Consider the following 6,241-nt stretch of genomic DNA (forward strand, 5'->3'; position numbering starts at 1 on the left):
ACTTTCTCGGTGATGTTCAATGGAAAGAAACTTCAAAGTTTTAAACCTTCACGTGGTATCCGACAAGGGGATCCGATTTCTCCATACTTGTTCTTGCTTGCAGCAGAGGGCCTTTCGTGCCTGTTAAAATCTAAAAGTGAGTCATCCAACTTGAGTGGTTTACAGGTTGCTACTACGGCGCCGCCAGTGAGCCACCTCCTATTCGCTGATAACAGCCTGCTGTTCTTTAAAGCAAATAGTGTGGGGGCTAACGAGGTGTACCATGTCTTGGATACTTACTGTCAGGCGACGGGGCAACGGATAAACAATGCAAAATCATCCATATATTTCAGCAAGGGTGTTCCTGACTCGGTAAGACAAGAGGTTAAAGATATACTTCAAGTCCCAAATGAGACTCTCAATGAGAAATACTTGGGGATGCCTTCTGACATAGGGTGTTCAAAGAATGGAGCTTTTAAGTACCTTAAAGATCGACTGTGGAGCAAGGTTCAGGGCTGGATTGAACGCACAATCTCCTCGGCCGAGATGGAAGTGCTAGTCAAGTCTGTGGCCCAAGGAGTGCCGGTTTTCTCTATGTCATGTTTTAAGCTTCCCAGAGGCCTATGTGAACATCTCAACATGCTTATCAGGAAGTTCTGGTGGGGAAGTAAGGAAGGAAAACGAAAGCCTCATTGGGTGTCATGGAAAACGATGACACAACCCAAGGGCATGGGGGGCTTAGGATTCAAAGACTTTGAGCTCTTTAACCTAGCAATGTTGGCAAAACAAGCATGGAGACTATTGCAGTATCCCGAGACCTTGAGTGCATGTATTCTCAAGAGCATTTATTATCCCAACTCGGACATTCTTGAGGCTGCGTTGGGTGGACACCCTAGCCAAGTATGGCGTGCTATTATTGAAGGAAGGGACACCCTTCGGCAGGGGTTGATTAAAAGAATCGGGAACGGGGAAGCAACAGAAATATGGAATCAGAATTGGCTCCCTAGAGAGGGAATGTTTCGCCCATATGGTTGTACAAAACCGAATCCACCGGCCAAAGTTTCCGAGCTCATCATAAGCGCTACTGCCTCCTGGAATAGACAGGTTATTCAAGATAATTTCATGCCCATCGATGCACAGGTTATCCTTGCGATCCCATTATGTACCCGTAACATACCTGATTTCTGGGCGTGGCATTATGAGAAGCATGGAGTCTTTTCGGTTAAGTCAGCTTACAAAATGCTGGTAGCGACAAAGTTAAGAAGGGAAGCATGGCTTGAGGGAGCGGCCGGAACCTCAAATGCAGTTGCAGAAGAGGGATCTTGGAAAAGATTATGGAAGACGGAAGTTCCAGGGAAGATTCGGATGTTTTTATGGCGCCTATCAAAACATTCTTTGCCAACGAATGATGTGAGGGTACATCGCCACATGGCTGACTCCGATCAATGTAGCTTATGTGGAGCGCGGGACTCTTGGCGTCACTCTCTGCTAGAGTGCTCATCTTCAAGAAGTGTGTGGGCTCTTATGGAGGAGGATATCACACATCAAATCATATAGAACAAGGAACCAAGTGCAAGACAATGGCTGTTTTCACTAATGCAACTGTTATCACATGAGCACTTCGTCCTTACTGCTGTCACTCTTTGGGCCATTTGGCATGCACGACGCAAGGCCATCCACGAGTCCATCTTTCAAAGTCCACAGGCCACCCACGGCTTCGTCATCAGTTTCATTGCTGAACTAGATGCACTGAAGCCCAATGATCTGGGGAGAGCTAACACTCCGGGATCAGGCCACCCTGGCCAGCGTCGGCCTAAGAGGCCACCAGCGGGAAGTTGCAAAATTCACGTGGATGCGGGAGTATTGACAAGAAGAGGAGGATCAGCAGCGGCCATATGTAGGGACGAGTGGGGAAACTTTATGGCAAGCCTTGCCAACAAGCAAAAGACTTTGCTGAACTTGCTCTGGCGCACTACAATGAGAAGAACAAGACGGTCAGCAAACAACTCATTATTTTCTTGCCATCTCAATATCTCTTGCTTTTTTTTAGACAATCTCAATATCTCTTGCTGAACTTGCTCTGAAGTACTATTATTTAACTTACTCGCGAATTGTTTCTTGAAAAAATGTTACAAACAGAGCGGGTTTGAGTTGGCCACGACTCTGCTATCGAATTGCTTCTCTGAGTCGTCTGGGGACATTTATGGCCATGTTAATTTCACCGCCGTTCCTAAGAAGCAGACTGCTTCAAAGACCAAGAGGCTGTGCTTTGCTGAGCTTATGCATACTCCAAGCCTTGAAGCATATGCAAGGGCTCAGCCTATGCGCGTGCTGCGTGTGTGCACCATTGATGATGATTCTTGTTATGGTATGTATTTCAACCCTCTTAATGTATTTTTTCTATGGCCAAGCTGTTAATTTTCTGATATAGTATTGAAGTGATACCTGATGCAAGGAAGATGGAAGGGACAGCCAAAACATAAGTAGACTTGCAATGAATCCACAATTCATAAAATCCATGGGCAGTTGGGACAAAGGCATATATAAGCCTATTCTTATATATATTCTCTGTTTGCAAAGATTTGGTGGGTGTTTCCATTGCACTAACATAAGAGTGTCACTGGACATACACGAACTAGTTGGCCTCGGCGTTATACTGCGACATACATGTATTTATCACTGCTGTATAAGTAGGGAAACTAACATGTTTTACTCCTTACATACGAAATAGCAGGCCTCAGTTTTATACTGTCGACATATATATGTACTACTGATCATTGGCTCAGGCTCATTGCTGCACCAGTAAACAAAATAACATGTTGTTTTCCTCAAATGTGTATGTGCAAGGTTGATCTGTTACTAAGTTAACACAAAGCATCACTTGGATGACCTTTTGCAAGAAAATAAATGAAAAGCTTAGCATTATATTTTGGATGTATTATATTCTTTGTCTGACCATCAACTTTATATTTGAATATCTGTTGAGTGTTGGTGATTGATGTTGTCGCGTTGTAGGTGGGTGCCATGAGATATTTAGAAAGATTGATAACAAGAGGAGTGATGACATGGATTATGAGCGCTGTCACGCATGTAGCGACCGTATCAAGCATCCGAACGGGCAACTGTTTGATGGAGGGCATAACAGCAGCAGGATGCCATACTACTCTGCCTAACCTAAGCATTTTATGTGCATCGTTGAAAAGACGGAAGTAGTCAAGTGTTGGGAACTTGGATGCATCTCACTGCAGTGAATTTATAATGTATGCTGCCAGTGCATGGATAAGTAATGCTTGTATTATAGCTAGTACTGCATCGGTGATGCTAAGTTATTGTACGTGGCGTGTGGGTAATATTAATAAGTTAATCTAATGTGTGTCAAATCTGAAAGAACTTTCCGTCTAAGGTTAGGCAGCCCATTACTTTTTTTCATATATATAAACGGTGATATTAGTGAATTTATGCGTGTTCGGTAGAGTGTCCGGATCAGTAAGACTTGTTTCGTATCAAGAATTTGCACTTTGTTTACCAACTGTCGTATGCGTCGAAGAGGGAAAAGTGAAAGAAAAAAAACTGACCAATGATGCCTCACAAAACTGAGAAACCTTGTGAAATGTCTTCAGGATTGTCCTAAACACATTGAAACATTGACAAAAATTATGAAACCTACCCGATATTAAACTCATAATAAAAGACAATGAGCAACATCCTAATGGTATTTCATTTACACATTTTGAAACCTGACACGAAAGTGCGCCGAAGTTACTTATTTTTACAAATTCTTCTTTTCTTACTAACTGAATTACTTTGATTTTTAAAATAAATTGAATATGTGGGGTAAAAGCACTCAATTCGCTTTATGATATGATGATCTAATGACTTTTGGCCTATATGTGACTGTACTTTTGTGGATCATGTCTGTGGCTCATTATTGTAAATGTGATTCGAGACTATAAGTGTGAATCCTTTTTTTTCTAGAAATAAGGTCATGTAAATAAGTTACACCATTGCCTTAAATTGATATGACCCACACGTCTATTAGGGAGCTACTTCATTGCAGGAGGGGATGCTCAGAACAATATATGGAGTACTGAGCTGCATGGAATCAACATGGTTGTTGGATCAAATGATATTCAAACATTAATGTAACAACTCTCCTATATTTATATATAAAAGCATGAAAAGAGAGATGGGAATTTACTATTATCCAAAAATAAAAATATTTTCTGTGTGCATGTGCGCACCTAAGTCGAGAACGGAGTAGAATAAGCCTTCGCTAGGTTCCTATCAGCATAACGTGTACACACGCAATGTACATAGTTTATGCGCTTTGCTAGAGTTACTTTCTACAATGACGTAGGAATCCACGGGGAATCTTGGACTAGGAAGGATCAGGATTTGCAACCATGCTAGTTATGGTCTGTCTACGAAGTAACGATCATGTTTAAGAATTTGACAACTAACTAACGCGTCTAGCCAATTCAGTGGGTTATGGGCTGACCCTCAACAAACTAGGCCCGAGTTAAGGTTTGGTTGTTGTAGAGGGCTTGACCTAGCTGCATGTGCATGTTATTAGAACTATGTATCTTGGAAACTCAAATAGAGGGAACTAGAGCCGAGAACATGGCTGGTTCTTTAGGGTTTAATAAAAGTTTTGCAGTTAGTAATTCTGGTAGAAGTGGTGGTTTGGGAGTTTTTTGGAATGAAGAAATGAAGTTGGACATTGTTGGTTATTCTCAGTACCATATTGATGCCGTGATTGATGATCTAGCAGACGTGAAAATAAGGGTTACCTTTGTCTATGGAGAAGCACAAGTAAACGCAAGATATAACACTTGGGACATGCTTAGGGGAATCGTGGGCGCTAGCGATATACCCTGGCTCGTTCTAGGAGATTTCAATGAAGTTCTGCATGCTCACGAACACGACGGAGTTGGAAACAGGAGCCAAGCTCAGATGGATGCTTTTAGGGACGCGCTTGATACTTGCGGTCTTATGGACATAGGCTATTCTGGAATAGGATGGACCTTTGAGAAGAAAGTGACTGAAGGCACATATACGCGTGTTCGACTTGACCAGGGAGTGGCGAACCCGGCCTGGACCATAGCGTTTCCATCAACCATAGTCGAGCACAAAAGTGCGGCCACAAGCGATCACGTACCCATCTACGTGAGGCTGGTGCATGACGCATGCAGGAGGGCACCTCGCTCTTTTAAATATGAAATCGCCTGGGAGCGTGATCCGGGGCTGCAGCCCGTGGTCCAGGGTGCATGGGCGAATGGAGCGGGGGATTCTGTTCTCTCAATCAGCGACAAGCTACAGTCCTTGTCTTCCGATTTGTCTGCATGGGATAGGACCCACTTTGGGAATGTTCGCCGCGAGATCCAGCGCATGAAAAGAGAGCTACAGGAGTTGCGCGAATCCCCAAATAGATCTGGCCCTGTTCATATTGAGCTCAAAATAATAGAAAGGCTAACCGAACTATATCACAGAGAAGAAATCTTATGGCGCCAACGAGCACGTGTTGAATGGTTAATGCAGGGAGATAAGAATACGTATTTTTTTCACCTACGGGCGAGTCGCAGAAGAAGGAAGAACCAGATCAAGGCCCTTCAGAGACCCAATGGAGAGCTCACAGAAAATGTTCCGGAGATGGAAAACTTGACTAACACTTTTTACAGGGACTTGTACACCTCGGAGGGCGTGCATGATATGGAACAGGTTCTTGAAACAGTTCCTACCAAAGTCACCGCAGCGATGAACGAGTCTCTGAATGCTCCTTATAGTCAGAATGAAGTCAAGGTAGCTCTGTTTCAGATGTATCCCACTAAGGCTCCAGGTCCGGATGGTTTCCCGGCGCATTTCTTTCAGCACCATTGGGACACGTGTGGGGGAGATGTCACCTCAGCAGTCCTCCGGATTGTCGAAGGAACGGAATCAGCGGAGTGCATTAATGATACTGTTTTGGTCCTGATCCCAAAGGTAAAAAAACCCCACGCTACTTTCTCAATTTCGTCCAATTAGTTTGTGCAACGTCTTGTACAAGACTGCATCAAAGGTGATCGCCAACAGATTGAAGCTTGCCCTTCCTGAAATTATATCTGAGGAGCAGTCAGCTTTTGTCCCGGGACGTCTGATAACAGACAACATCATCACAGCATACGGATGCTTGCATTTCATGAAGAGGAATAAGGCCAAGAAACACCAGTCCTGTGCGCTCAAATTGGACATGATGAAAGCATACGACAGGGTGGAATGGCCGTAC

The 6,241-nt window shown here is 43.7% G+C and overlaps 1 long non-coding RNA gene across 1 annotated transcript; it reads left to right on the forward strand.

Annotated features, from left to right (window-relative positions):
* The first annotated feature begins 1,772 nt into the window (after positions 1–1,772).
* LOC123128652 (uncharacterized) lies at positions 1,773–3,383 on the forward strand. Its single transcript, XR_006463338.1, has 3 exons — positions 1,773–1,973; positions 2,119–2,347; positions 2,995–3,383. It is a non-coding gene; the product is annotated as an uncharacterized lncRNA (long non-coding RNA).
* Positions 3,384–6,241: the final 2,858 nt, after the last annotated feature.

The sequence above is a fragment of the Triticum aestivum genome, chromosome 6A, assembly GCF_018294505.1.
Source record: "Triticum aestivum cultivar Chinese Spring chromosome 6A, IWGSC CS RefSeq v2.1, whole genome shotgun sequence".
NCBI classification, from domain to species: Eukaryota; Viridiplantae; Streptophyta; class Magnoliopsida; order Poales; family Poaceae; genus Triticum; species Triticum aestivum.